This window comes from Carassius auratus, linkage group LG28B (assembly GCF_003368295.1).
Source record: "Carassius auratus strain Wakin linkage group LG28B, ASM336829v1, whole genome shotgun sequence".
Lineage (NCBI taxonomy): Eukaryota > Metazoa > Chordata > Actinopteri > Cypriniformes > Cyprinidae > Carassius > Carassius auratus.
In genome coordinates this window covers 7,098,907-7,107,319 of record NC_039293.1, presented here as the reverse complement: position 1 = coordinate 7,107,319, position 8,413 = coordinate 7,098,907, and the positions used below count along the sequence as shown (strand labels likewise).

Here is an 8,413-nt window from a genome sequence, read left to right as displayed (position 1 = left end):
GGCAACATTTTAAATTTTCTATCACATGTAGGCCTACTAGAAAGGCGACATATTTTCAAGATTCTCTTATACAAACGTGTTTATATTAGCCAGTGATTAAAAGTAATATTGTAAATACCCTTAAAATGACAATTCTACATAAATAGGTGTCATATCAAATACATTTATGATTGCTTTAAACATTCACAGGTCCACTTGTGGCAATTGTGGTGCAATGCCCACTGAGCAAGAACATAAATGCTGCATGTAGACCCCTGAAGTATGTGCACACAATAAAAGACAAATAATAATAATTAAGTTAATCTGCATGTTTGAGTATTACATGTCATACATGTTGGACTACAATTGTAAACTCAATAGCCTTCTCAATAGGTTGTCAGAAGAATTAACCAGGCACCAGTACCACCTACCTGTATGATTCATCATCCGGGACTTGAACCTGTTTGCCTAAATTTGTATTCGTTACAGAATGCACATAACATTTACAGGGCAGACTATGGTCCTTTGAGACTCAGAGGGTTACACCAGTAAGAAAACTGACATACACAATAGTTTTATGTTAATATGGATAAATATTTATTGTAACAAAATATATATTCAAATAACAATCGTTTAGACACACACACACACACAACACTTTACAAAACACCTTTTGAATGTATAATTTGAAATGTCTTTTCTCTGTTTCCATCGGGCGCTACAGGCATTTGGCTTACAGAAGCTTTGTCAGTTGGTGCTGGGGCTATCTAGGCAGAAAGATCAGGGTTGTAATACCATCATGTGTTGTCCTGTGTATATACCGGCAGCTATGTCGGATTCAAACTGCCCCTTGACTAAACCTTGATACGTGCTCAGCAATGGCCTCCTCCAATGAAGGTCTGTCATACTGTGTGCATAGACTGTCAGCCACTGTAATTTTATGCAGTTCCTCCATGTAGGGAAAAGGATCTGGCAGAACCTTTTCAAAAAGCAGTGTCATCAGGTTGTAGACGTAGCCTGGAATTTTTTTTTTGAAATACTGTAAATTAAGTTCTATTCACTTTTGTGTATTGTATTGTATTTAGTTTTTTTTTTTTTTTTTTTTTGTAAATTACTAATTAAAACATCTGTTCAAACTTACAGTACGTTGGGTTGGATGTCAATGGTTTTATGGTGTACAATCCTTTTTTTAGCCTTGGGGAACAAAAGTCTGTACATTGGCTTTCCAGATGATGTAGTAGCCTTTGGACGGTTTGAATTTTCATTGAAATGCATGCCAGCCAAATATAACCTAAAACAGCAGAAAAAAAACATGTAGTTACTAAAAAGTAGGAGTGACATAGTGTTATTATTTTTTTAAGATAAATTGTAAATAATAAGAAATGACTAGGCATTCAAAATGTAATAACTGCTTTTCAAATTACTTTATAGCTTATGCTAGTCTTCCTGTATTACATAAAATTATGAAATAATCAGACATTATGGTTTATTAATTGTCAATAAGATGCTTCTATACAACTTTGCTTTGCATACCTGCACAGCATTCAATAAAAGGGAATACCACACTTTTGGGGGCAAAGCGTAAAATAACACTGTGAAAGGCCTCCAAGGATGAGGTCTGGAAGTGAGGGCTGAGCTTGGCTACATCTTTGAGGACTCTTGTTAATCCGCACCTTTTCGACTCTGTAAAGTGGTTTTGAACCTGGAATAGTAGTATGTATTAATTTGTGTGAAGGATAATGGAAACAGTATTAGCACTGTGGGACACACAGATGAACAACAGTCAGCCACTTTGATTGGTAATGGTAATAATATGAAATACTATACACTCACAAGGTTTGAAGTGTTTCCTGCTGCCCTTAGACACTCGATGTGAATGTTCACATTGTTGGTATAATGGATCATCATGGATGTGAACATCCTGAATGTGATTTAAAATTGTGTTTTAAAAAGTAGTTTAAAGTTTTAAATACATTACTTACAGTTTGCATCGTCGTTGTTGAGCACAGAATAGTCGGCACGGCCTTGTCTTTGAGCAACAGTTTTTTGGCAAAGCCAGCATCATATTGGTATTTGTTCTCAAAACAGTCATCCTTAAAATGTATAGAACAAACACTGTTTGCTCACGAAATGAGCGTAGTTGTCTTGTGCTGGAGGCGGTCATATGCAAATGGCTGGAACGTCACTTCGCACCGTGACGTCACTTCTTACCATGGATCCCAAACGAGCTGTATTTAGAGCTTGATTAAATAAATGGTTCGTTTATAATGGGGAGGACGTCTTAAGCTATGAAACTTGCGGGACGTTTTAATGGTACAAAGACCTCTTATATTCCAAAAGATCAAGGCAAATTTGGTTTCTCATTTCATGACACCTTTAAATAAATATAAAAGGATATATTTCTTAAGTATAATTAAGTGAACTTACCAGGAATTATGAATAAAGCCTCTAATCTTCAATCGTTCTCGAGCTGCTCCAGTCGGCTGGGTTTCTCATATGAATGATGCGCGTGTGTAGCATGTCTGGACAGGTCACCCTCACACACACAGAGACCACACGACCACTCTTCGGTGAGATTTAGCACTTTCCTTTACTGTAGTGAGAAGAAATAATCAGTGGATCAAAAGGCGACCGCTTCTCCCTCTCTGGCACACAGAGTCAATTACAGGGAGAGCTCAATAATACATGTGCTCCTTAGCCTCGCACACAGGTGGACTGAGATTATACAATTATGAAAAATAAATTATACTGTTTACAATATGTCTCTGTCTTTCTTATACATCACATTTCTATTAATACATTACAAGGTAAGGGTATAAAATATTACAATAAATAGATTACAATATTACATTGGATATAAAATCTATATAACATTAACTTATGCATTGATTCCAGTATTTATACATTACTTATACATTATTATTTATAACACACTGCAGTGAAATAAAACTAATAATAGCATTTGTATGAATAAATCAGTATTCCTATGTTACATATCAAAATTAATCAATTAATACATTTAGCATTGTACTATTTGTAGGCCGCACCACGTGCGTCAAGCACTGCATGAGTCATTAAATCAGATTTTCTCCCATAACACTCTACATTGAATACATTCACAGTCACTAAATCTCTTTTCTTTTATAAAACAGAACCAATTAATCAACATACCTGTAGTGAGAAGAAATAATCAGTGGATCAAAAGGCGACCGCTTCTCCCTCTCTGGCACACAGAGTCAATTACAGGGAGAGCTCAATAATACATGTGCTCCTTAGCCTCGCACACAGGTGGACTGAGATTATACAATTATGAAAAATAAATTATACTGTTTACAATATGTCTCTGTCTTTCTTATACATCACATTTCTATTAATACATTACAAGGTAAGGGTATAAAATATTACAATAAATAGATTACAATATTACATTGGATATAAAATCTATATAACATTAACTTATGCATTGATTCCAGTATTTATACATTACTTATACATTATTATTTATAACACACTGCAGTGAAATAAAACTAATAATAGCATTTGTATGAATAAATCAGTATTCCTATGTTACATATCAAAATTAATCAATTAATACATTTAGCATTGTACTATTTGTAGGCCGCACCACGTGCGTCAAGCACTGCATGAGTCATTAAATCAGATTTTCTCCCATAACACTCTACATTGAATACATTCACAGTCACTAAATCTCTTTTCTTTTATAAAACAGAACCAATTAATCAACATACCTGTAGTGAGAAGAAATAATCAGTGGATCAAAAGGCGACCGCTTCTCCCTCTCTGGCACACTAAGCATATGATGCTAATTAGTTAACGTCACAATGCACATCGTTAAGGTCAAATAACACCTCAAAATATAAATTTTCATTATAACTAATACAATCAAGTACTAGTATAGAATAAATCACATTAATCCAGCGATAAATACACATTTTGGACAAGAAATATCATCATACCAGAGTCAATTACAGGGAGAGCTCAATAATACATGTGCTCCTTAGCCTCGCACACAGGTGGACTGAGGCTATCGCACATCGCACGCGGGGAAAACCCCGGATGTGTTCCACTGATATAATTCCCTCCCCAGACAGAATCCAAAGAAAAAGTTCCCCAAATCTAATATTATGTAATTTTAACCTGCAAACAATAATAAATTAACAAAATTTTGTGGAGTTCACTAACCCATTCTTATTATGAAACTTATAGAATTTATAAAAAAAAAAATAGTCCAATATAGGAATTAAAAGAAAGCAAATTAAATTGAGTCAATTATACACACCAGTTACATTCTCCGCCCTGAACTTCACAAATTTTGACTATTACAGGGTCTAGTATAAACTGAGGTCATTAAACCACCTTTTTTTCCCAGAACATCTTGCAACAAAATGTTTCCCACTCTCAGGGAAGGTGAGTGCGGCAGGTTGATCAGGCCTACCGCAGCCACCTGCAAAAGGTGCCTTAAACACCATTCATATCAGATGAAACTTCATCACTGATCTGGAACGACAACATACTGAAATACACTGACTCAGATGTGCTGTATTTTAAAACTCAAAATGACAAAAATTCTCATCTCAAAAATGATCTTACAACCCCACTAACTGGGTTCAGAGTTTTGATAGATTGAGTCATGTTCTCGATCAGTCTGTTGACTGGTTTCACAATCCTACCTACTCTGGTCCGAACTCTCATATCCCCTGAACCAGGAGGTGGCTCAACAGCTCCAAGAGGTGAACCGCTATGGTCACTATGGCCAATTGCCTCAGAAACAGAACTGCAAGAATCGCGGCTCTGTCTTTCATCTGGACTGCTTACAGTATTTTCCACCTTGGTACAATCATTCTTTGCAGCTAATTGCTCATGTCCGGTTGACTCCAAGACTTCGTTCAATGATTCAAGGCTTTCAGATCTGCAGGACAACCTCTGCTGAGGGTCATCAGAAACTGCGGTCCTTTCAACCCAACTGGCGACTCGTTCCGACAAAGGACACAAATCAGATGCAGAACCAACAACATCCATTGATAAACTTCTACTGCTAAGGGCAGATTCACCACTGTCCTCAAATGATTCAGATTCCCCAAACTCAAGTGGAAGGAAGTTTGCTTGCAACAGCAAATTGCGGTGAACAGTTTTCTCCTGACCTGTCTTGGTGTTACGTATACGGTAAATGTGACACTGTGGGTTTAGCGCAACTACCCTATAGGGCGTGGACTCCCACCTGTCTGCCAGTTTTCTTTTCCCACGCTCACCCTTGTTGGCCAGCAGAACTTGATCACCCAGCTCAATGTTAAGACCTTTTGCCCTTTGATTATACAACTCAGCCTGATGTTGCTGACTGGCATCAATGTTTTTCTGAGCAACTGTAAGTGCTTCTTTTAGATCATCTTTTAACCTCTTTACATACTTGTCGTAACCAACAATTTCACAGTCTCTTACAACGTTGCCAAACATCACATCCACGGGCAGCTTCGGGATTCTACCAAACATCAGGTAAAATGGAGCATAACCTGTGGATTCGTGTGCGGTACAGTTGTACGCAAAGGTCAGTGTCTGGAGCAACTGGGACCACTTTTCCTTAGACCTCGCCGGGAGCGCTCTGATCATGCTGCCTAGGGTTCTATTAAACCTCTCAACAAGGCCATTTCCCATCGGGTGGTAAGCAGTTGTTCGGGACTTTTTCACACCAGCAACCTGCAGCAACTCTCGGATCAGTTGGCTCTCAAATTTGCCCCCTGATCCGAGTGGATCCTGTCAGGAAAACCGTACACACAAAAATAGCGATCCCACAACTGACGTGCTACCTGTTTTGCCGACTGGTCACGACATGGGTAAGCGTGAGCCATCCGAGAAAAGTGGTCAGTTACTACCAACACGTCCACATTACGACCTTTTGAACTTTCTGCGGTCCAAAAGTCTATACATACCAGCTCCATTGGACTTGATGTTCTCACACTCTCTAGTGGGGCTCTGCCTTCGGGTTCAGGTGTTTTACTAACAACGCAGCGCTTGCAACACTTTACATATCTGCGAACATCAGATTCCAGCCCGACCCAAAAGAACCTTTGTCTTGCCAGGTGCATTGTTCTACCCTGGCCCTGGTGCCCTGCTTCGTCGTGAATGCCGGTCATGACCTGTGTGATCAAAGAAGAGGGAACAACATACTGTAACAGCTTCTTTCCTGTCAGATTATCTTTGGTTACACGATAAAGTACACCATCAAGTATCTTTAACTTGTCCCACTGCTTCAAGATCCTGAGCACCTTATACGTTTCACCAGCACGCTCACGACGAGAGGCTCTCTTGCCCCTATTTACATAAAACAGGACCCTGGACAGACAAGGATCATGTTGCTGTCGGTCTCGAAGTTCGTCTAATGAGAAGACATGGTAATGGGCATTGCCCAGGAGGCAACAAACACTGGGTGTCTTGGGCAATCCAAGAGACAGCTCTCGATTCAACCCCTGCTTCCCAGTCGTTATGACCCTCTAACACAGCAGACACCTCGGCACTAGAAAGCGGACAATGGCATGACATTACACAAGGAGAACATTCGATGCTCTGAATACCAGCACTAAGCCTAAACGCGTCCTGCACGGTCTCTTTCTCAAATTGTTCAGCTTCCTCAAGCAATTTATTGTAAGGCTCATTCAGCAGCCTCTGACTGACCCGGTTGTGGACGTAGGGTTGACGACTTAAGGCATCGGCTACTATGTTCTTACTCCCAGGTATGTACTTGATACTGAAACGATAGGGTGCCAACTTGGAAACCCACCTCTGCTCACACGCGTCGAGCTTGGGCTTAGTGAGAATGTAAGTTAAGGGATTGTTGTCCGTCCATACGACAAAATCATGCCCTTTTAGCCAGTGGCTGAATTTGTCGCAGACGGACCACTTCAAAGCCAAGAACTCTAAGCGGTGAGCAGGATACTTGGCCTGAGCGCGTGTAAGAGCTTTGCTAGCGAAAGCCAATAGGCCGGGCCCTAGTCTCACCCTCTGCAACCTGCGATAACACAGCACCCAACCCGTCCAGGGACGCGTCAGTGGACAAAATAAATGGGCTGCTAAAATCAGGATGCGTCAAGACCACAGAATCCATCAGAGCACCTTTTAACTGCTGGAAGGCCCTACTGTGCTCTTCTTTCCAGTCACCAGGACTCAACTTCCTGAATGAAGCACCCTTCTCCGGAGGCTTCTTACCCCTTGGTGCGGCTGTTAAGGCAAACAGGGGTTTCGCAATGGCAGAACAATTTTGGATGAACCTCTGGTAATACAACACCATCCCAAGGAAAGATTTAATTTTCCTTTGGGATGGGGTTACCCCATCCTCCATCATCAAATCAGTCTCTGTTACCGCTCCGATAGCGCTGACTTTATCTGGGTCGGTTGCTACCCCTGAACTGTCAATGATGTGCCCTAAAAACCGCACGCTTCTCCGGAGGAAATTACATTTTTTGGGGGCTAATTTTAGCCCATGCTCTCGGAGCCTACTGAACACCATCTCGAGTCTCCTAATGGCCTCACCTTCATCTGGGGCATACACAAGTAGGTCATCAAGATAACAGAGTAACGTCAAGAAATTTTGATCACCGAAGATGTTCGTCATCAGACGCATAAAGCTAGCGGGGCTATTGCAGAGCCCTTGCGGTAAGCGATTAAACTCAAAAAGCCCCATCGGTGTGGTGAAGGCAGTAAGGTTTTGTCCTCCTCCGCCATCGAGATGTTATAAAAGCCGGAGGTGAGATCCATCGCGCTAAAGACTGCGTTTCCACCCAAGGCCGCCAAGCAGTCTGCTTGGTGAGGTAAGGGGTGAGCATCCTTGATGGTTCGGGCATTAAGCCAGCGGTAATCAACACAAATGCGAAGATCACCACTTTTCTTCCATACCAGGACCAACGGGGATGCCCACTCACTGCAAGACTTGCGGATAATCTCTTGCTCTTCCATCTCAGAGAGCACTTTTCTCAGTTTCTGATATTGAGCAGGGGGAACGCGTCGATACGGAAGTCTAAACGGGCGGTTATCTGACAAGTGAATCCTGTGGACAAACTCTTTGGCTTTACCGCAGTCTAACTTATGTTTAGAAAACACATCTTGATATCCTTGGATCAACTGCAGAAGCTTGTCTTTCCAGTACTGAGTGACCTCACACGACTCAATATCGAGATCGCTAAGACCAAGCTCCTGCAGTGCCTCACGAATTCCAGAAGGAGAACTAACCACTGCACCTGTGCTAGAGGAGACAGCTTGGCTCTGCACATTCACAGTTCCCCCATCATCATGTCCAGGCCACATATCGAGGTCTTCAACTGCTAAAACGGGAGAACATCTGCTATTTTGGCATTACGTCTTAAAGTTACAGGTTTATTGGATGGGTTAATCAACTTAACCGGCACCCATCTGTCACCAGGCAAAG

The 8,413-nt window shown here is 41.0% G+C and overlaps 1 long non-coding RNA gene across 1 annotated transcript; it reads right to left on the bottom strand.

Annotated features, from left to right (window-relative positions):
* Window positions 1-233: 233 nt before the first annotated feature.
* Window positions 234-2,172, bottom strand: LOC113067504 (uncharacterized). Its single transcript, XR_003279383.1, has 3 exons — window positions 1,513-2,172; window positions 1,121-1,270; window positions 234-996 (listed from the first exon to the last, which is right to left on the bottom strand). It is a non-coding gene; the product is annotated as an uncharacterized LOC113067504 (long non-coding RNA).
* Window positions 2,173-8,413: the final 6,241 nt, after the last annotated feature.